Genomic DNA, 23,678 nt, shown 5'->3' with positions numbered 1-23,678 from the left:
GTATGGTATAAAAATATGGTCTACTTTCATTCTTTTGCACATGGCTGTCCAGATTTCCCAGCACCATTTGTTGAAGAAGCTTTTCTTTATTGTATGTCCATGGCTCAGTTGTCAAAAATTAGCTGTCCATAGATGTGTGAGTTTATTTGTGGGCTTTTGATTCTGTTTGCTCTGTGTGTCTGTTTTTCTGCCAGTACCATGCTGTTTTGAGTACTATAGCTTTGTAGTATTTTTTGAAATCAGGGAATGTGACAGCTCCAGTTTTGTTCTGTTTTCTTGGGATTGCTTTGGCTATTTGGGATCTTTTGTCATTCCATATAAATTTTAGGATTCTAGATTGGATCTAAATTGAAATTCTTGATTGGAAAATGTCACTAGGATCTGATTAGGTTTGTATTGAATCTGTAGATTGCTTTAGGTAATATGGAAATTTAGCTATGTTTATTCTTCCAATCCATGAGCACAGACTATCTTTCCATTTGTTTGTGTTTTCTTCGATTTCTTTCAACAATGTCTTAGAGTTTTCAGAGTACAGATCTTTCACCTCAGTTAAATTTATTTCTAGGTATTTTATTATTTCTGTTGCAACTGTAAATGTAATTGTATTCTTGATTTCTCTTTCTGCTAGTTCATTGTTAGTATATAGAAATGCAAGTGATTTTTGTATGTTGCTTTTGTACCCTGTAACCTCACTGTATTTGTTGATTACTTCTAATAGTTTTTTGGTGGATTCTTTAAAGTTTTGTATGTATAAAATCATGTCATCCACAAATAGTGACAGTGTTACTTCTTTTCAAATTTGGATACATTTTATTTCTTTTTCATGCCTAATTGCTCTGGCTAGCACCTGCAATATTATTTTGAATAAGGGTGGTGAGAGGAAGCATCCTTGTGTTGTTCATGTTCTTAGAGAAGTAGCTTTCAGTTTTTCACTGTTGAGTGTGATGTTAGCTATGGGTTTGTTATATATGGCGTTTATTATGTTGAGGTACTTTCCTTCCATACACATTTTATTGAGAGTTGTTATCATAAATGGATGTTGGATCTTGTCAAGTGCTTTTTCTGTATTGACTGATATGATCATGTGATTTTTATTCTTCATTTTGTTAATGTGGTGTATCACATTGGTTGACTTTTGGCTGTTGAACCATCCCTACATCCCTGAAATAAATCCCACTTGATTGTGGTGTATGACCCTTTTAAAGGATTGTCATATTCAATTTGCTAATATTTTGTTGAGGATTTTTGCATCCATGTTCATCAGCAGTATGGTTTTCCTTTTTCGTGTTGTCCTTGTCTGTTTTTGGTATCAGGGTAATACTGGCCTCGTAAAATGACTTAGGAAGCATCTTATCCTCTTCAATTTTTGGAAGAGTTTGAGAAGGATAGGTATTAACTCTTTTGACTGTCTGGTAGAATTCACCATAGAAGCTGTGTGGTCCTGGACTTTTGTTTTTTGGGAGGCTTTTGATTACTGTTTCAATCTCTTTACTAGTGATTGGTCTATTTCTATTCTCTTTTTCTTCTTGATTCAGTTTTGAGAGGCTGATTCTAAGAATTTATCCATTTTTTCTAAGTTATCCAGTCTGTTGGCATATAGCTTTTCATAGTTTTATCTTATAATGCTTTGTATTTCTGTGGTATCTGTTGTAATTTCTCCTCTTTCATTTTTGATTTGATTTCTCTGAGCCCTGTCTTTTTGTCTTAGTGAGTCTAGGTAAGGGCGTGTCAATTTTGTTTATCTTTTCAAAGGAACAGCTCTTAGTTTCATTGATCTTTTCTGTTGTCTTTTTTGTCTCTGTTTCATTGATTTCCCCTCTGAATTTTTTTATTTTCTTCCTTCTTCTGACTTAGGGCTTCATTTGTTCTAGTTCTTTTAGGTGTAGCATTAGATTGTTTATTTGAGATTTTTCTTGCTTCTTGAGGTAGCCCTGTATTGCTATAAACTTTCCTCTTAATACCAGTTTTGCTGCATACCATTGATTTTGCAATGATGTGTTTTCATTTTCATTTGTCTCCGGTATTTTTTTATTTCTCGTTTGGTTTCTTCACTGATCCAATAGTTGTTCAGTAGTATGTTGTTCCACATATGTATGACTTTTCCAGGTTTCTTAGTGTAGTTGGTTTCTATTTTTACACCATTGTGATTCAAAGAGATGCTTGCTATGATTTTGGTCTTCTTAAATTTATTGAGACTTCTTTTGTTTCCCAACATATGGTCTATCTTTGAGAATTTTCTATCTGCACTTAAGAAGAATGTGTATTCTGCTGTTTTAGGATGGATTGTTCTATACATATCTATTAAGTCCATCTACTCTAGTATTTCATTTAATGCCAATGTTTCCTTGTTGAGTTTCTGTCTGGATGGTCTATCCATGTGATGTAAGTGGGATATTAAAGCCCCCTAGTATTGTTGTGTTGCTGTCAATTTCTCTTTTTAGGTCTGTTAGTAGTTGCTTTATATACTTTGGTGCTCCTATGTTAGTGCATATATATTAATAAATGTTATATCTTTTTGGTGGATTGTCACTTTTATCATTGTATAATGTCTATGTTTGTCTCTTGTTATCTTTTCTAGCTTGAAGTCTGTTTTTCTGATAGAAGTTTGGCTACACCCACTTTCTTTTTGTTGCCATTTGCTTGGAGTTACCATCTTCCATTCCTTCACTTTGAGCCAATGTTTGTTTTTAGAGCTGAAATGGGTATCCTGGAGATAGCATATGGTTGGGTCTTGTTTTTTAATTCATATAGCCACTCTGTGTCTTTTGACTGGTGAATTCAACCCATTTACATTTAGGGTGAATACTGATATATGAGGCCTTAATACTGCCATTTTAGCTTTTGTTTTCTGGTTGCTCTATATTTCTATTGTTTCTTTTTCCTTATGTTTCTGTCTGCCATTTCGACGTAGTGGTTTTCTGTGATGTGTTCCTCAGTTTCCGCTTTTTTAATGTTTTGTGACTCTGCTCTGATTGTTTTGTGGTTACCATGAGGTTTGCATAAAAGATCTCATGGATAAGATAGTCCTTTTTCTGCTGATAGCATTTTATCTCCATTTGCCTGTGCAGGTTGCATCCTTTTCCTCATCCCCTTCTATGTTTTTGTCATCACAAATTATCCCTTTGTGTATTGTGAGTTTGTTACCAAATTGAAATAGTTCTAGGTGGTTTTTTTTGGTGAGGAGGATTGGTCCTGAGCTGTTATCTGTTGCAAATCGTCCTCCTTTTGCTTGAGGAAGATTGTCCCTGAGCTAACATCTGTGCCAATCTTCCTCTGTTTTGTATATGGGACGCCGCCATAGCATGGCTTGATGAGCAGTGAGTAGGTCTGTGCTCAGGATCTGAACCTGTGAACCCTGGGCCACCAAAGTGGAGTGTGCGGACTTAACCACTACACCATGGGCCGGCCCTGGTTTTAGTTATTTTTAATGCTTTCTTTCCCTTTAGCCTTTATGCTATAATTGTTTACTAACCTATTCTGATATAGAGTTGCAATTTTCTGATTCTGTCTGTCCATTTTTCACCTTGCTTAAAGCTTTGTTTACCTTCGCATTTTTGCCTCAGGTAGGAGAGCCCTTTTCAACATTTCTTGTGAGACAGAGGCTTGCTTAGGAGACAGTGGGAGTGGACTCCCTCAGCTTTCATTTTTCTGGGAAAGCCTTTTTTCTCCTTCATATTTGAAAGTTAACTTTGCTGAATAGAGTATTCTTGGCTGACATGTTTTGTCTTTTAGATTTGAATACATCATTTTACTGTCTCTTGGCCCGTTGAGTTTCTGCTGAAAAATCTACTGATATCCTAATGAGTGTACCTTTGTAGGTTACTGTTTTTTTCTCTCTGGCTGCCCTCAATATTCTTCCTTTGTCAATGACTTTTGACAGTTTTAATATAATGTGCCTCAGAGAAGGTCTTTTTGCACTGAGATAATCTATGTGTTTTATTAGCTTACAGTGCTTCTAAATATAGTTTGTTTCCTAGGTTTGGGAAGTTCTTAGCTATTATCTTTTTAAATAAGCTCTCTGCTCCCTTCTGCTTCTCTTTTCCTCCTGGGATACTTGTTATCTTTATGTTGCTTTTCTTAACTGAGTCAGACATTTCTCAGATAATTTCTCAGTTTTTTAAAAAAATCTTAGTTTTCTGTCTCTTCCACCTGAATCATTTCTAGATTTTTGTCTTAGAGCTCACTAATTCTCTCTTCCATATTGTCTGCTCTATTTCCAATGCTTTCTACTTTATTCTTTATTTCACTTATTGAGTTCTTCAGCTCCAAAATTTCTATTTGTTCTTTTTTTTTAGAGTTTTAATTTCTTTGGTAAAGTACTCCTTTTCATTAATTTTATTCCTGAGGTCGTTGAATTGTCTTTCTGAGTTGTCTTTAACTCATTGAGTTTTTTCAGAACAGCTATTTTGAGTTCTCTGTCAGTTATATTGCAATGTTCCGTAACTTGATGTTTAGTTTCTGGACAATTGTCATTTTCATTTTGTGATACCATGTTACTGTATTTTTTTATGGTGTTTGATGAGATGTTCTTCTGCTGGCTTGTAGTAAAAACCTTTCTTACTTGGATAAGGCTCTGTTTACTTTGATTCTGAGCCACTTCTGGTTGTATTGAAGAGCCTGCACTTTCCACCCTCCACTGCCCCTGCCAGAGGTGTTCTCAGTGACCACATTCTGCTGCTATGCCTTTGAGGTTGCTGGTGCCTTGTTGCTTATGTGTGGCTATAGTTGTGGGCATTGCCACGAGGGTCTTGGGGCTGGCAAGCACTTCTGCTGCTTCTGAGGTCACCTGGGTTGCAGGTTCCCCTACTGCGCTGGGGGAGGGGGAGAATGGTGTGGGAGCCAGAGTCACGAGCACCTCTGGGTTTCTTGGGTCTGTAGGTACTGCTGCCATGGGCAGAGAGGTAGGGAGTGGGGCTGGGGTCGGGGTGGCAGGAGCAAAGTTGCAGGTGCTGCTGCAGCTGAGAGGAACCCACGCAATGGGCTCTGCTGTCACTTTTAGCAGCCTTTCCATCACCCCAGTCACTGCTGCCACGTGTGCCACCTGTGCTGTTGTTCCTGGGTTTTCTGGGGGGTGCTGGCAATGCTGCTGCTGGGGACACTGAGTTCTTATACATCATCACTGCTGCCAGCGGGCTGTGGTTGTGGGTAGCACTGCCACTGCCAGAGGGGGAAAAGTACCCGGGTAGTGGGCGCTGCTAGGGTTCCTGAAGCCTCTGGTCTCAGTCACTAGCGTGGTTCCTGGAACCTCTGGTCACAGGCACTGCCACTGCTGTTGAGGTGTCTTAGATGCAGCTGCTGCTGCTTGGAAGGCTGGGGTCTGTGGCATCACTGCCAGGGGGAGGGGGCTGGGTCTAAAGTACTGCTTTAGTTCCCAGAGCCTTTGGTTGTGGGGGTGCGGCAGTGGGTTCTGGTTCCTCTGGGAGCGTGGGCTGCCTGGACCTCCATTTGCAGGGGTTACCGCAGTTCCTGGGGCCTGTGGAGTCAGGTGTGGCTGCAGTTCCTTGATCATCCACTTTTGGGGGCTGCTGCAGCTGCTTCCCTGGTTCCACCACCTCCACTGGGTCCAGTCTGCTCACCTTCAGATGTATAGATGTATGGATCTCTCAGGTGTTCTGGTGTGCTGTGTCAGGAATCCTTTGTTGGTCTAGGGATGTCTTGCTGGTTGTAAGGTAGAGGGGAGAGACAACAGGAACAACTCACTCGGCCGCGATGCTGACATCACCATCCTCCTTGTTCCTGTAGTTAATTTAGCATGAAGTCTTCTTGTTTCTCCATTTAACAAGTATCTTGAGTTTCCCATTCCCTCTGCATTTGTTCGTCTTTAATATCCACTCTGTCATTATATCACACCTATAATGTACTGCACCCGTTTTCACACCACCTCCTGCCTTGCCTTTTTTTTTTTTTAAAGCTCCACAAACTCTCCCTGCAGCGACTTTTTAAAATGTATACCAAGTTGTTATGGTATATATTCCTTATTTGTTAAGAATTTTTATTTATCCTTCCTTCTGGGCTTAGTGCTAGAGGCAATAGGAAATTAGCAAATAATTATTTCCTCATTTATTCAGCAGCTATTTACTGAGTAGTTACTGGGTACTGTACTAATGCTGCAGTGATGTCTCATGGAGTTGGCAGCTAAGAACAGTCTCTGATGGTAAAGGAAGGCTTCTCTGAGGAGGTGGCATTTGCTATGAGACCTGAACGAAGTGAGAGTGATGTCCTATGAAGAGATGAAGAGCAGTTGCTCCAGGCAGAGAGAGTGTCAAGTGTCAAGGCCCTCGAGAGGGACAAGTTTGGTGTGTTTGAGGATATCAAAAGGGTCATTGTGACTGGAACATAGTACAGAGAGAGTGGCAGGAGGTGTTGTCAGGAGACCAGGGGACCAAGCACGTAACAGGCCATAGTAAATACTGTGGATTTTATTTTAAGCAATGGGAAAGCCACTGGGCAGTTTGAGTAAGGGAGTGAGGTGAGCTGATATTTGCCACTGAGTTAAGAATAACAGTAGAGAGACTATAGTGGTAATATAGGAGAGTAATACCTTGAATTAGTGAGGTAACAAGCAGTAAAAGAAGTGTTTTTGAATTAAGGACAGAATGAGGAAGAATAGTTGGCTTGGATGGAAATTGTGAGATAAAAAAGCAACCAAGGAAAGCTCAGTTCTGTGTGCTTGGACAAGTCATGTATCCTCTCTAACATCTATTTTCCCTGAGTGTATAATAAGAAATATCTCTTTCCCACTTCTTTGAAGGAAGTGTTTTGAGGATCTGATGAAATAATACATGAAAATCCATTATGAATCTTAAAACACTGTGACATTGTGTTACTTTTTAACACTAAACATTTTAAAGCTTACCTTAAAATGGGCCTTGTGAATTAAGAAATTTCTAAAAGCTTAGATTTTACAAGGATAAGAACTCTATGGCATATAGTACAGCTTAAGAAATAGTTTAACTTATAACTTCCCTTTTGGTTTATAGTTCCTTCCCGATCATATTTTCAATGTTTAATAGTTTTCTCACTATTCATAAGGATTAGCGTGAGGCACTTTCTAACATTAATTGATAGTAAGTAGAGTACATTCCAGCCATAAGCTGAGCTGAGAATCTAATCATAGAGGGAAAAGAATCTATAAACAATATCTGTCTTTTGTTTGTAGTATATTTAAGACACTGTGATTCCCTTATTAAATATTTGCAAACAAATAAAACTAATCCAAATGTTCTATAGTTTATTTACTAATATGTTATATTAACCCTGTGGTGTTGCCTTTTATAAACAAACATAATCTATCATACTATAATAATGACCAATAAATAAACTCCAGGCGTTTTATGCTTATTTGTGTCATGCCAATTGTACTTTTCTTGACAACTTTAGATTAATTTAAATATGCATATGGCATTAAGAAAGACAAAAATTCTAAGCAAACTTTTTAGTTCCTGAAATTACTTACTCAAGTATGATTCAGCTGAATACTGTTTCTGTTTTCCTATTGCAGATTTCTCAACAGTGATGTCACAAGATTGACCACATTGATCACAGTAAGATGAAACTGATAGTTAAGCTTTTAAGGATGTTTCATTTTTTTCTGAGAATGAGAATAGAAAATATTTATGTTAGACAATATTTATAACTTTAAGTTATTATTCTTTCAACAGCCAATTGAATGTTCACATTTTCAATGAATCACATCTCACACTTCTAGTTAATTATTTAAATACTTTTCAAATAATGCTTTAAATGATTTAAAAATATTTAAAATGAAAATTACTTTTAATTTATAACTGAAATTGTATGCCTAATTATGTTAACATATTTCCATGTGAATTATAATCTGAACATCATCTTTCTTTAGATTTTGTTTTTACTAAAAAATGGCAAAATATTTAAGGTGTTTCCACATTTGGAGAAAATTACAAAAATAAAATTACTTCAGACTGTAATCACTTATTATGGAAAGACTGTGAAAATCACCTTGAAAGGATTCTTAGGCTTCTTGCTTAAATTTTTCATTGATATTTAAATTATTTATAAAGAGTCTTCCAAATAGGGAGAATTGTTGTTAAAGGATAGTTCCCTTAAGTAACTGATACTTTTCCTCTTTAATTTTATTTAAAGTGTTAATTTCTACTGTGTATAAGGAAGTATGTTACTTAAAGAAGAACTTTATCCAAAGTCTTGAGCCACATTGTTATAAAATTCTAACTAGTGAAATCTGTATTACAGTAATGAGATTTTACAGAATTTTTTAACAATCCTTTTAAATAACAGAAAAATAAAGTTAGAGTAAATTGTTTACTCAGTGAATCTGCTTCTTTAATCCTGTTTTAATTGTTCCTTAAATATAGAAGGAGTAATTATTAGAAATGTAAATCCATGTTTACATAATCTTTGTTGTATTTATGTTTTACGTTTTTTTTTAAAAAAACTGGTTCTTTTGTTAAGTGTAACATTTTTCAGAGGCCAGAGAGAACTTTCATTGTATTTTTAAAGGTTTTACTGTCATCATTGAGTCTACAGATGTTTGGGACATGTTCATTCATTTTCCTAGGGGAACGTTTTAGCTTCTCTGATTTGTAGCTCTTTGCCTGTTTGTTTTTTCTTAATCAGAACTCTGTTGTCCTAACTGAATAGTTTATAACAAAATATTAACCTATTTCTGTGGTAATCTTCTATTTAGCATCTACTGCTTTACAGTCAAGGAAGTTAAAATTAGCATTGGATGAAAAAGGTGTGTGTGTGTGTTTTTAATTAAAAAATGACTCCCACAGTATATTTTTAGTATATTTTAATATTGTTACTGTTCTAAATTCAAGAATTTCAGAAAGAGAGGTGGTGTTCAATACTGTCAGATGTAAAATAAGTTAAAGACCAAGAAGTATTCATTTGAGAGGTTCATAAGTGACTGATAATAGAAACCCTTACTTTGTAATAATGTCAGGTTGTGAGGCTTTCTCCAGCCCCTTGAGTAAAGAAGAGAGAGTAGATTTCAGTACTGATTCAGACGAAGGTGCTATTGAGATAATAGTTCAAGTGTTGACCATGGGGCTGGAATAAAATCAGTCCAGGGAAGTGCTAATATATTCAGAGAGAATGGAGAGGTTAAGGGACTAATCAGAGGTGGACAAGCTGATGAAATGAGATGATAAAATAAGAGCTAAAAGAGTAGAATGTTGTACTTAGAGAGGGGAATAGTATAGACTGTTTCAGAGCTAAAGCTGTAGTGAGTATTTATTATATAATATACACCTTAGTTTTTTTTTCCTCAGAAATTTTTAGAACTGAGGAGAATTTCTCTTTTTTCCCCCTATATTACAATCCACAAAAATGTCAAAATCTTCTAACTTATTTCCCTTCTGCTTGGCCATCATCAATACCACTGAAGCTTATATATAATTCTCAGTTTAATCTTATTAAAGCATTGCTCTGATTCTTTTATTTTCTTTTATTTTCCTGCTTGAAGATGTGACTTCTCATTTCCTACAAGATTAAATCTAGACTAACTTGGTATTCAAGATCCTTTTCAGTTTGGCTCTAACACATTTCCCAGCCAAATATCCTATTATTCAAGAAGAAGAACCCTGCACTCTACCCAGTGTGGACTGTATACTCCACCTTGAATATAATTTTGGCTCTGTGCTTACATTCATGTCATTCCCTTTCCCTAGAATATTCTTTTTCCTTTTTTATGCTTTTCTTTTATTTCTTCTGATGAAATCAAACCTCCCCTCTAATGCCCTGTCCACGTGTAATCATTTCTCTGAGGCCTTCCCTGATCATCCTAATTGAAAAGGATAAAATCTCCTTCCCTAGTAGTTTGGTAAATCTTAATTTTTATTATTTCTGTGTTACTAACATATTCCTTTATATTTTCCATATTTTAATACACATTTTTCAACTGTACTCAGCAATGTTTGCTAGCAATTATCAATATCCCAGAGAGAGCTAAATTAATTAGTACCTTTAGTTTCCTTATATTGAAATAAGGATATTAATATATGAATATCCAAATTTGAATCATAGGAAGTAGAGTGAATAGGAAAGAGCATAGATTTTAGAACGAGAGAATTCAAGTACTGATGGCACTGTATACTAGGCATGTGACCTTTAGAAATTAGCCTTTTTTTGCCTCCATATCTTCACCTGTAAAATGATGTATTACATGTATTTAAAAGGATTGTTACATTTAAATATAATATTAGTTACCTTTCTTCCCTCTTTCTTGTTTAGCTTTATGGCTTACTCCTTTACAGATACACAAAGGGACATGAAATCAGCTGTAAAGATTAGGGATATATCCCAAACATCCAAATTTACCTTACTTACACGTTGTGACCCTTTCATCTATAAGTTTTAATAAATGGATTTCTACTTTTTATATTACGTATATTAATGATAACTTTATTGACTTATACAAATTCCAGCAAGGAGGCTGATTTGATCTACTGATATAATGTGCTTTTATTTGGGGAAAGGGGGTCAGACCTCACTAGAATATCAGCATCTTAAAAGCCAGAGTGAGCTTTAGAACAGTGTAGGTTGTGCCACATTCTCCTTATATAACAGATGAGAAAACCAAGGTCCGGAGAGTTGGAAGGGAGGTAATATGCATAATGGTTAAGAACATGAGCTGGCGTCAGAAAAACCTGTGTTTAAGCTCGTGCTCTGATATTATTTAGCTGTTGTGATCTTAGTCAATTATATGGTCTAAGATCCAGTTTCTCCTCTCTAAAGCAGAGATAATATTCATGTCTCAGGAGTGGTGTGAGTATTAAATGAAGCAGCACACAGAAGCTGACATGTACTAATTCTTTCGGCCCCTCATCATAGTTATCATCATCAACTGGAGAGTTACCTGCCAAAAGTCACATAGTATGAGGCCTTGGCCAGTTTTCTTCTATCCTGTTATAATTTTTACTATTCTGTTCTGTGATCACCTCTTACTTGATTAGAAATCTCTAAATAACATTTACAGGAAGTATAATAAAATGTCAGATTTTTTTCCTCCCAAATTTCCCCAAATTCTCTCTTTTCTAAGAGTATTCATGCAATTTCACTTTCATGCACTTTTATTTATATGTAATTTCATTAATACAATGGCTATATCTTATTTTTAAATATTCTTATTTAATATTTTACTGCATATTTAATAATCTGTTACAAGGCAACTTTTCAAATAATTAGAGTGGCTTTTTCTGTTTTTATTAAAATTCCTTTTTTGTCCCATGGTAATTTTATTATATTCGTAAATTTTATAGAGATTAGTCTCTATTAATAGAAATATTTAACTTAATTGTAATTTAGAAGGAATTACTATATAATTTTACAATGTACACACTATCAGAAATATTGGTTGTTAGATGGTAAATTTCAAATGTCAGTTATGTACCTACCACAGATAAGATATAACCAAGTGTGGCAATGACCGATTGTTATCAGCAAATATCGATTTTCCCCCTCTACTAATTTTTTTCCCAGCGCATCACTTGTTATTAGTGCCGTTGAGTCGATTCTGACTCCTAGTGGAACCCTCCCCTGCTCTTTTTGCCCCATCCTTTCACATTCTGGGGCTATATCAGACAATGCTCTGCTGCTATTCACAGGGTTTTCATGGCCAGTGTTTTGGAAGTGGGTAGCCATGTCCTTCTTCCTAGTCTGTCTTAGTCTGGAAGCTCTAGAAGCATATTACTACTACCTGAAACAAGAATGTCATTTCCCAACATCCTTTGCAGCACATGTGGTCAGGTGACTAAGTTTTGACTAGAGATATATAAGTACTGTGTGCAACTTGTAGAACGTATCCTTAAAGTAAGTAGAAGCAGTCCTTCTTTTTTCCCCCTTCTTCCTTGCTGGCTGAAATGTGGACGTGATAATTGATAATTGGACAATGAGTGGAAACCCCAAACTGAGAATGGACAAAGCGATAAGATAGAAGGTCCCTAGTAACTTTAGGGTGTCACCCTGCCTACACTGGCCTGTCTACATCTGGACTTTAACATGACAGAGATAAAATTCTATCTTTGTAAGCCACTGAGTTGTCACTCACAGCCAAAACTAATCCTGATACACCAAGATAATTTGACAAAGAAAGTTATGCCGCTGTTAAAATGTCTTTGATTTGTTTACATTTCATTTATTTTTCTTGAACTCTGCTGTCACTTTCGTTGGCTTGAATTTTAGGAGAAGAATAGAAAAGGGAATGATTCGGTCTGTCAAGGAGAGGAGACTAGGGAAACCTTTACAGAAAAGGAAGGCATCTGGGCCAGATTTTTGAGGTATGAATTAGAAGAGAATCCAAAAAAAGGAAATAGGCACATAGATTTTAAAGAACATATGTTCAGGGACATGCAGATATTTTAGTCCAATATTGTTGAAATGTAAAATTTGAGCAAGTAAATGAGCCTAAAGGTCAGATCTTGTAGGAATTTACAAATCAAGAAGTTTAGTGAGTCCTAGGTACCTAGTGAAGAATCTTTTAGTATTAATCCTGTTAGTATTATTTATGATTTTTCCATTAAATATTTTCAAAATAAATATATTTTTATACAAGTGCTGAGGAAGGAAGAACAAAACTAATATTCGCTGCTTTTTAAGATGATAGGTGCTTTCTGTTTGAGCCTTTAACAATTTTAGAAGACGTTGTTATATTTTACAGATGACTAGCTGAAACTCAGAAAAGTCAAGTGTCTTTCCCAGTGTGTTCTATTGGTAGTTAAGTCGTATTTGGAAAGTACAAAAATTGACCATTACCAGAGCAATCTTCTGTATTATCTATATTTTCTGTATTTGTATTATCTGACTTTTATTTTTCTAATTTTCTAATAGTGAAAGTAAAGATACAATCAGATTTAAAATATCTTTGGTAAAATATAATAACAGGGATCAAACCATAAGTAAAAGTTTATGTAGGAATTTCCGTATTTTATGCCAACTAATACATCTAAAGTATTAAATTTAAAAACTCTAATATAGTAAAGTTGTAAACTGTGTCTTAAACATTTTGTTTTCTAGAGTCTGAATTGTGAACAGTATCTTCAAAATTAGTTTGTAGCAATCATTTAATTTACTTCATACAGATCAATTTCCCATTGCTATTCGTAAGTGACTATTTGGATAAGAGAAACCTCCATTCGCCCCTACTGCATGTCCCCCCAAAGTTGCATTGTTTTGACATTAATGGAGCTAAAAGCATGCATGATGTTCTCCATATGAGTGACTACAGATGTAAATGATACTATGCTGCAGAGACCCAATTGAGCTTCTTTGAACAAGTGAAAGCGTGCAGTGGCACTCACCCATTTGGTTTAAAGATTAGTTCTTATCTGAAAATTCTGAATGAGCTACTATTTAATAAATCTGCCTAAAAAAGAAAAAAGACATTAACCTTAATATAGTCTAGACATTATTATAGAAACATGAGAGAGTATAGAAGGAAAATTAGTTTTCTACTTTGGTTTGGTGTTTTTTATTGTAATCAGCAGAGAGTCTAGCACTTAGACTAGGTAAATATTTTCTGAGTTAAAGTGACTTGAAATGTAATCTTAGTAGACCATTCTCTTCATCTCACACTTTCAAGAACACCAGTGCGCACTTCTGCTGTGAGATGTACGTTTACAGAAATACTAGTCAAGGAGTAGATAAAATAAAGTATAGTCTGCTGAGACTGTTTCAGAGAAGAGAAGAAGGGTGTTGTAGACTGAGTTATGGGATTACGATATTTGACTCTTACATTCTTTTTCTATAAATACACAAAGGAAAAACTGTGGAGAAGAAAAGATTTTGATAGAAATGGAAAAAATCTTATTGTATAACATCAAAAGGGTACCTAAGTTAGCATGTCATAGACATTTTTAAAAGTCTAACTAATACAAATATTCCTGATGCTGTCCTTATGTGAATGCATTTTTTGAATGCATTTTAAAACATTACATCAATAGGTACATTTCCATCATAATATAAGATAGTACTTGTAAACATTTCCACATGCAAATTATGCCACTTATTTTGTGAATAGCACATCTAATGCTTGCAATTTTATTCTCTGATTTTCTTTCCTCTCAGAATAAACTCTGCAACTATTGTTTATAAAATTCATGATTTTTGTCTCTTTATTGCCCTTACCACTGAATACTCATGTGTGTCTTTTTTTCTACACTGGTTGTTTCATATTTTCAGTGTCAACCTTATGGAAAGAAATTTTAGAAAACTTAACACACTTGGCACTAAACTAAATGTCACAGCTCCCTCAGATGTTACCTCCTCCATGAAAACCTCTAGATCACCTTGCAGATGGACTTAATCTTCCCATCATTTCTGCCTTTCCTAGGATTTGTTATTTCTATCATAGCATTGTTCTCCAACACTGGAATCCTTGGACCTGAGTATGTAGATGTATTCTCTGTGGGGGGAGAGAGTTTACTACAAGAATTTATAAATTTCAACCTTAATATAAGCATATTCTTGGATCATCTAGGATGCTTACCTTATAATCAATTACTACCATGCACTTTCAGAGCTATGATTGTGTTTAATTATGTCAGTCTAATGAGAAAAGAACAAAAATTGATTTGATATGTACAAATGGTTCGTTTGTACCAAGTGAAGGCCAAATGACATCAGAGTGAGCTAAATTAAAGCTTTGTAGTAGTTTGAATAGAAAGAAATGGTAGGAATATTAAACTGTTCAGGGAACCCTAAATAGGCATGCCAAACTCAAATGTAACTAGAAAATAATGGTGAAGTAGCAGTCAGTTCCATATTCATTTTGAGGACAGTGATTTCATTTTAGCAAAAATATATGATAGTTTGAAATCTGTTAGTTTTGTAGCTTTTATGTGCATACTTTGTAAATTTGTTTTGGTACTATGTTTGAATAAGATCTGGAAGGAAGAAGAAGACTTTATCCTTATCCATAGATGTACTTTTCTATGTATTTCTGTAATATAATAATTTAGTTAAGTCAACCTGTGTGTCCACAAGACATTTTTTTCTGTCTTTATAAGGGTCTATACATACTTAAGTTTCAGAAACATTCTTATAGAATGCTTATCTACCTTATGAGATGAGTCATGTGTTTGGCTATCTCAATTTCACCCGTTCGGTTGTAAAGTCCTTACAATCTAGTAAAGGCATAGATTATGTTTTCTTCATTCTTGCTGTTTCCTTACAGTCTGTTACAGTGCCTTGTACCCAATAGTGGTGCAGCAGGTATTTATGAAATAAACTGGCCTATGCTGTGTGCCTCTTAGTGTGTTGATAATCTGTCAGATTAAACTTGAATGGATAGATATATAGAAAACATATAGGGGATATATATTTTAACAGTTTGAAATTCATATAAGTTAACAAACTTCTCATTTTAAATTAAATATCCCATAGGATTTTGATCACTTACAGTCTTGTGTAAACTGCTTTAATTTGATAATCAAAGGATCTGTAGGGTGACAGTGGGAGAATGAAAGATTTCATGGCAGGCTAGAACTGAATGTGAAGATGCAACCAGAGTGCTTCAGGATACAAGACCGCGCATCACTGTGAAAATGTAGTTTTACATAGTTAGGGCAGTTTAAGAACACTCATTTCCCAGGGAAGAGAGGACACAAGGGAATGGAAAGGTATATGAGAAGGTACTAAGAACACCATCCTCCACCTTTGGGATATTGCCTGAAGCCTCAGTGCCTAGGCAGTGTTTCCTTTAGCTAAGATGTAAGGAAAACTGGCATACATTTAAATTCTCTAGAATAATATAGCAAGTACATTTTCCACTTTTCCAGTTCTGTCACAGTAGATTTTTGTATGATGTTGCCACAGCATAGCGTTCAGTTGTCTTGCTAACTTCTTCAATGTCTTCCTATTTCCTGCTTAAAATGAATTACCTATTCCTAAATTTCAAAGCCATTTAGTTAGCCTTGTCCTATCTACATAACTTCATTTCCCTCTACTTTTGAACACACAAGATTATTTTCTAGTCAGAAGACTCCTATAGCCACAAAATATAGTGATGATTTTTGTCTGCATGTCTTTTTCCATACATTGGTTCCAACTATGACCTTCACTGAGCTCCCTTTCCTCTCAACATTTGATCTTTATTTCCTGTCCACAGACCTCACTTTTAAATTTTAGAACCCCTGTTTCCAGCTCTTTATGTGACATTGGTACCTGGCTATCCCACAGGCACTAAATTCAACATGTTTAAACTTGAACTCATCTCTTCTAATTTCCCAGAAACTTCATATATTCCCTGTATTGATCAGTGATGTCAATATCTATTCACCCACCCAAGCTAGAAATATTAGTAATCTTCAACACCTTCTTTAAAAACTCTCACCTGATCTGACATCAAATCCCATTGATTCTCTACATGCAGTGTAATAATAAAAACTAATGTTTATGGAATGCTTGCTGTGTTCCAAATACTGATCTATGCATTTGATCTATAGTAACTCATTTAATCTTCCTAACAACTTTATTTATCATCCCTGTTTTATGTAAGAAAGACATATATTTGCTAACAGATTTACACATCACTACCGTGAAGCTGTCCATCCAAATTTTTTAAAAAAGGAAAAAAACCCACCTTGAATATGATTAAGCCTAGTTTACAAGAAAGAGCAAGGACAGAGGGACATTTTAAGTGACACCAGGGGGGATAAAATCGGACAGTCCAGACTAGGAATCTCTAGAATACGAAAGGCCTGTTTTCTTCAACTAATAATATTAATGTAAGAAAAGGCTGGCTTGGGGATGTGGTGGAAGCAGTTACAGATTAAAAGAAAGTTGAGAGACATATCAGCCAATTCTAATGTATGGATCATATCTGAGTCCAGATTCAAACAAACAATTACAAAATGTTATGTGACAAAGAAATGTGTACACTGACTGGATTTTAATATTAAGGAATTATCGTTAGAAATTATCTTAGATGTGATAGTAGTGTTGGACTGTTTATGAACCAGCAAATCTGTACCATAGAAGCATAAACATCTTTGTCAGAGGCTGAGCTTGTGAAAAAAAGTGCATTCACAAATCACTTTTTTTACTTCGCACCTCTGATAAAAGAGGATTTGCTAAAGAGGGTGACAAAACATTTAACCCAATACCATTATTACACATAAAATATAATTTTGTGACTTTACTAATATATAATTCTCCTACAAAAAAATTCACTATTGTGTCATCCTTTCTCAAAATGGTGTTTGTTTCACAGAAACATGGGAAGTTCAAGGGAATAAAAACTAATATTTCTAGAATCTCTGTAAAAATGATGATGATGATGACAGTCAACATTTGAGTGCTTAAGTATGTACCAGACACCCTTTTATGAGTTTATTGTTTTAACTTATTTCATCCTCCTAACTTCATGAGGAGGTAGGGTTATTATCCTCATTTTATAGTTGGGAAAACTGAGCTATAGGTTAAGCAATTTGCCCAGGGTCACATTAACTTCATTAATCAGGGAAGTTCAGATTTCCAACCTAGAAAATTTGACATGGAGCCTATGTCTTTACTATGCTATACTGCTTCTCTTTTTCTCATGGTACTAGGTGCTATTAATATTTATCTCATTTATTTCATTTATCTGGGAATGTGTTAATTTCTCCTTCGTTTTCAGAGTATAGTTTTTGCCAGATATAGAATCCTTGGTTGACAGTTCCTTTTCTTTTAGCACTTTAAAATGTCATCCCACTGCCTTCTGGCTTCCATGCTTACTGATGAGAAATTGGCTGTTAATTTTATTGAGGATTCTTTGTATATGGGTTGCTTCCCTCTTAATGCTTTAAAGATTCTGTCTTTGCCTTTGTCTTTCAACAGTTTGACTCTGATATGTGTCAGTGTGATTCTCTTTGAGTTCATCCTACTTGGTGTACATTAAGTTTGTTGGATGTGTAGATTCATGTTTTTCCCCAAGTTTGGGAAATTTTCATCCATTATTTCTTCAAATACTGTTTCTGCCCCTTTCCCTCTTCTCCTTTTGAGACATCCATAATGCATATGTTGGTGCTCTTGATGTTATCCCACAGATTCCATAGGCTCTGTTCACTTTCTTCATTCTTTTTTCTTTCTGCTCCTCAGACTGGATAGTCTCAATTGACCTATCTTCGCGGTTGTTGGTTCTTTCTTCTGACTGCTCAAATTTGATGTTGAACCCCTCTGGTGACTTTTTCCATTATAGTTTCTATTTAGTTCCCTTTTATCATTTCTATCTCTTTATTGATATTCTCATTTTGTTTATATATAATTTTCCTAGTTTCCTTTTATTCTTTTTCCATGGTTTGTTTTAGCTCTTTGGGCATATTTAAGATAGAGAATTTGTTGCTAGTAGACCTGCGCTATGAGAAAATGATAAAGGGAATTCATCAGGCTGAAATGAAAGGACATTAGGCAGTAACTAAAAGCATGAAAAATTAAAGAACTCCAATAAAGGTAACCACATAGGTAAATAGCTAAGGAACATAGCACTTTGAAGGAATAGAAAGCCAGTGTAGCTAGAGTACAGAGAGCAAGGATTGTGGTTGAGATTAACAACTAGAAGATATAGGGCATAGTAGAAGAAGATAAAGATCTTTTTCCCTTTACCTTAAGAGTAATGAGAAATGTTTGAAGTAGAAATTGATGTTTAAATTGTCAACAACCTCATTTTTTTTTAAAGATTTTATTTTTTTCCTTTTCTCCCCAAAGCCCCCCAGTACATAGTTGTATATTCTTCATTGTGGTTCCTTCTCGTTGTGGCATGTGGGACGCTGCCTCAGCGTGGCTTGATGAGCAGTGCCATGTCTGCGCCCAGGATTCAAACCAACGAAACACTGGGCCGCCTGCAGCAGACTGCGTGAACTTAACCACTCGGCCAGGGGGCCAGCCCCTCAACAGCCTCATTTTAATTGAGGCTTACAGAAGTTAAGAACTTGCCTAAGATCATACAATGATTAAGTGGTAGAATGAGGATCGTATTCTTGGAATGTCTTGATCTAACATCTTGACTACCCCATTTCCTGTAAATACAAATTTAAGAAATGTTTAAGGAATTATAAGCTTGAAATTTCCAGGACCTGAAGTTGTTCATTACTTTATTATTTTAGCAGATGATAATTAAATGCCTACTATGTTTGAGGGATGTGATTTTACCCTTTCTAAATACAGTCATGGTTATATTAACTTTGTTACTCCTGCTTGTGACCTGTTGCTTCTCAATAAACAGGGAAACTCACTGTGTTCAACAGTGCCCATTAGAACAAACATTATTTGATCTCTTCTTATGATTTCTTCCACCTTTCAATCCCTGCCCTCTAAAAAAGAGTTAACAATGAAAGCTAATTATGTGCCAGAAGTATCACTTTATCTTAGACTTACTGATATTGAGTAACTGCTCCAAGTTGACGTAATTAGTAATGGTTGTAGATGAGATTCAAATTCATTTTCTCCATCTAAAGACAATGATGTTTCTACTATAACATACTCAAAGAATATAAAACTAATTTGTGTTCAAGAGACCTTAGTATGTATATTTGGACATAGAGTGCATAATGCTCAATAAACATTTGCTAGCTTGTTGAATGACAGAAGCAGGATTATGGGAGAAAAGAATTCTATAATCAGCCAGTGTGTGCCCTGAGGTAATTTTCTGGGACGCATTCTTTGAACATGTGTATGTTGCCAATCTCTTTTTTATTTAATTGTCTTTATTTTTGTATACCTCAGTTATAGTATTGATAACTCATTAAGGAAGAGACATGATGTATGCTGTCTATTGGAAAGTTGCTTTTTCTCAAGGATTCTGCCTGACAAAATATTTCCTAGGTAGGAATTGTGAGCCATTCATTCAGTCAATCAGTATATTATGTGTTTCACATTCAGTCACTCATTCATTCATTCACTCAACAAACATTTATGGAGCACTGACTTATATGTTTCTGTTGTCTAGAGCTATTGGGGACACTGTGGTCAACAAAACGTTCTTCTGTCATTAAGTTTACTTTCTAGTAGAAGGACAGAAGTAAAGAAATAAATAAAATATTTTCAAATATTGATAAGAACTCCAAAGGAGAGGGAACACAGAGTGGGGGGTCAAGTACAATTGAGGGCAATACACACATAAAGTTCAGGGAAGGCCTCTGTGAGGAGGCAACACTTGTGTTGAGAAATGAGGCACCAGAAGGAGCAGTCATGTGAAGATCTGAGGAAGTAGCAATCACAGTGCCAGTGTGGCTAGAACATTGTGAGCTGGGGAAATAGAGGTAGGTAAATGTCATTGAAAGTAGTTAGAACTTATTTCTAATGTGAAGAGAAGCCACTGAAAGTTTTTGTTAGTTTGTTTTTGGCTGATTTTATTTCCCCTCATTTCATGTTTAATTTGAAAATGTTCCACATTCAACCTTTCTCCTGCTGGAGGCTTTTAAGGAAGAAGCCATGTGTAGTACATTGGTGGCATTAAAGCATTATAAATTCTTTATGCTTTGTGTGAATTTATATTTTCTGAGGCATTCTATTCTCATTCCTAAATTATATACTGTTGCTATCCTAGTTAAAAAGCTTCCATCATTTAAAGAGAAATTTGTGGATATGCATTATTGCTTGATTCAATAAACATTATGTTGTGCCTTTTGAATTACACGTTAAATTTGTAAAGATGGAAAATATACTGTTCTCTTCTTAGGAGCTTACAGTCTAGTGGAGAAACAGATACGTAAACTAGTCATTATAGATGTGGTAGATGCCACACTAGGGGTATATGTACAATGTTTTTGAATATAGAAAGGATGGTGTGATCCCTGGTGGTGGGAAAGGCCTCATCAAAAAGACTCATTCTACATAGATTTCCCATCCTGCTTTTTGAAGCATAGTAGGGGCTAGGTGTCACCGTTTGAACAGGGATGATTATGCTGCAAAAAAAAGTCTTCAGAAAGAGCTGATTTCCAGCTATATAGCAAAACAAATAAGTGGTATCTGACTTAGTATACATGAGAAAGTCGAATTTCTCTTCTAAGGGGAGGGTGAAAAAGCATTATAGTGCTCTTTGTTACTGCTGCCCTTTTCCCCTTCAGTTTTCTCTCACCCTTTATCCTCTATTTTTGTAAGTGTTCATGAGATAGGAAGAAGATAAAAGTGTTAAAACTTTTGAAGGAAGGCTTCATAGCAAATTTGGGGGTTTTCTGAGAGGGAGATGTGATTATAATAAGGGAATTGATTTATTTCTGAGCTGGCGATAGCATCTTCTGATGGTCCTCAACTGGGAGCTTGGATCTTTGCCCCACTCAGAATCCCAGAGAGATAGATAATGCTTCCTATCATGATATTAAGCAGGCCCTCTCACAACGTACATGCCAGAGTGATAGGAGATTAATGTCAGTACAACTGGAATGGACAACATGACCATAGTGAAAACTATGCACTTTGTAAGTCTTTTGGTCAACAATCAGAGGGAAGGTACTTAGAAAATTAAATTATATGAAACCTAGACTGATGCCTAAAGAGAAACTACAAACTTACAAACAAATGCAGAGTACCCTCAAGCCAGGATATGACATGAGGAGAAATGAAACCAGCACAGTGTAATTTAGGGCATAAGTATGCTGAGAGAATTGGAGGAACTGAAGGAGAAGGGGTTTTTTCTTCCTTAGCAGTTAATTTAAGTACCGAATCAAAAAAGACAGTGTGGTGTTGTATAGAGTGAATATAAAAAGAAAAGATAAAAGAAAAATAGCAGCAGCAGAATTTCAAGTAAGGATAGCAAGCTTTTTCTGTAATAATCATTGACCTTTAAAGTTAATTGCACCAGAGTATTTGCCCCCGAGTTCAGCATCTGCCTATAGAAGATGATTTTTAACATGGACAAAACTACATGAGACTAAGAAAAAGGACAGTAGGTTTCTGGTAAAGAGACAGTAGCTCGAGCACATATACTTACTTCAGCTGACTGCTGAAGTCCCACTAATTTGATAGAGAAATGCATTTCTTAGAAAGGCATAAGCAAATAAATAGGATAAGAATGAATAGCAAAAAAATTCTAGAAGCTGGAGAGCAGGCGGATGAGTTGTAACTTATTTAACAGATTGAGAGAACTGAATAATCAGCTGGCATTGAGAAAAGCTGAGAAGGAATGCTGTTTATATCTTTGAAATCCTCCAGGATTCAGAAATGATGAGTTCCTGGTATCTCTGGAAGGGGCGGCAGTGACGGAGGGGGAGAGTGATAGGTACAGGTGAAGCTCTAGGTGCAAAGACTGTATAAAAATAGGAAATGTTTATTAAACATTTACTGAACATAGATAGTCTTCACCCATTAGAAGACAGGAGGTTTATCCTCTGGAGTGGATAAAACTGAGGGTCTCTGGACTAAGGTAAATGAAACACCTCTGTGGGCAGGGGTATCATAGGAAAAGGGAGATTGAATGAGAGCTTATTAAATACTGAATACTGAGATCCCCCAGTCACCTTTGCTCACTTGGCTCATAGAAAAAAGACCCAAAGATTAAAACATCAAAGGAGTTCCCCAGTGAAATAGCTTAGTCAGATCACCCTACAGTGAAATCCAGTTGACAAACCCCATATAAGTTCACAGTTTCCAATTAGGTTTTTAATGTTCCATTCTATAATATGAGTGGTGGGCAAGGGTCTTCAGACATTTGAGGAAAACCTATATTAGAAATGATAGAGACCTAAACAGATAAATAGAAAAAAGCAAATTAGAGGAAACAGAGACTCTACAGGAGGAAGAGAACTTAAATAATTATTATAATTAATGTCTTCAGAGAAGAGAAGGTAATGTATCTATGTCACAAGGAGAGTTTGCTATAAAAAATGAACAGGCAAAAACCAAAAAACTCTTATAAATTAAGATATAAACCAAAAGCTTATGTAGAAGGAATAGAAAGATAACATTGAGGACATCTCACAGAAAATAGATAAAAGAAGATAGAAAATTGGAGAGAAACAATTACAGGACCAAGCCTGAAGGCACAACATCTGAATAATAGGAGAGAATATATATTATGGGAATATATATATATATACACATACACATATTTGAGAGATAGGGAGGAGGAAAATTGAGGGAGGAGATGTTTAATAAGTAATTCAAGAAAAATTTTTCTCATATAAAAGACTTTTTGCGTTTTTTTTAATGTTCTTGCCCTGGAGTACTTCTCCCTTTTCCCATTGGAAAAGAACTTGATCAGGTCCTATTTGGTTTTTTTTTTACTTTTTTATTGAGCAATTTAGTGTATTCACAATGCTGTGCAACCACCATCTCTATGTAGTTCCACAACATTGTTACCACCCCAAAAGGAAGCCTCATAGCCGTTAAGCAGTCACTCTCCCATTTCTCTCCCCACCACTGCCCACCCCAGCCTGCCCCCAACAATCCTCAGAAACCACCAATCTGGATTTTATCTCTCTGGATTTACCTATTTTGAAGATTTCATATAGATGCAGTAATACATATGTGACCTTTTGTGTCTGGCTTTGTTCATCTCATTTTGGAGGTTCATCTACTTTGTAGTATGTATATTTCATTCTCATTTATATCTAAATAATATTCCAGTGTATGTACATACAACAATTTGTTTATCCATTTGTCCATTGATGGACATTTAGGTTGTTTCCATTTTTTGGCTATTGTGAATTGTGCCGATATGAACATGAGTGTACATGCATGTACATGGACATCTTTTCAGTTATTTT

At 35.6% G+C, this 23,678-nt stretch overlaps 1 protein-coding gene across 22 annotated transcripts in view; it reads left to right on the top strand.

Annotated features, from left to right (window-relative positions):
• BAZ2B (bromodomain adjacent to zinc finger domain 2B) overlaps positions 1–23,678 on the top strand; it is a 391,257-nt gene that overhangs the window by 169,319 nt on the left and 198,260 nt on the right. For all 22 annotated transcript variants that reach the window (XM_046658349.1, XM_046658355.1, XM_046658352.1 and 19 more), the window contains one exon: positions 7,502–7,544. The gene's annotated coding sequence lies outside the window, so the exon portion shown is untranslated. The remainder of the gene's footprint in view (positions 1–7,501; positions 7,545–23,678) is intronic.

This window comes from Equus quagga, chromosome 4 (assembly GCF_021613505.1).
Source record: "Equus quagga isolate Etosha38 chromosome 4, UCLA_HA_Equagga_1.0, whole genome shotgun sequence".
Taxonomy (NCBI): domain Eukaryota; kingdom Metazoa; phylum Chordata; class Mammalia; order Perissodactyla; family Equidae; genus Equus; species Equus quagga.
This window is presented reverse-complemented; position numbering and strand designations above follow the sequence as displayed.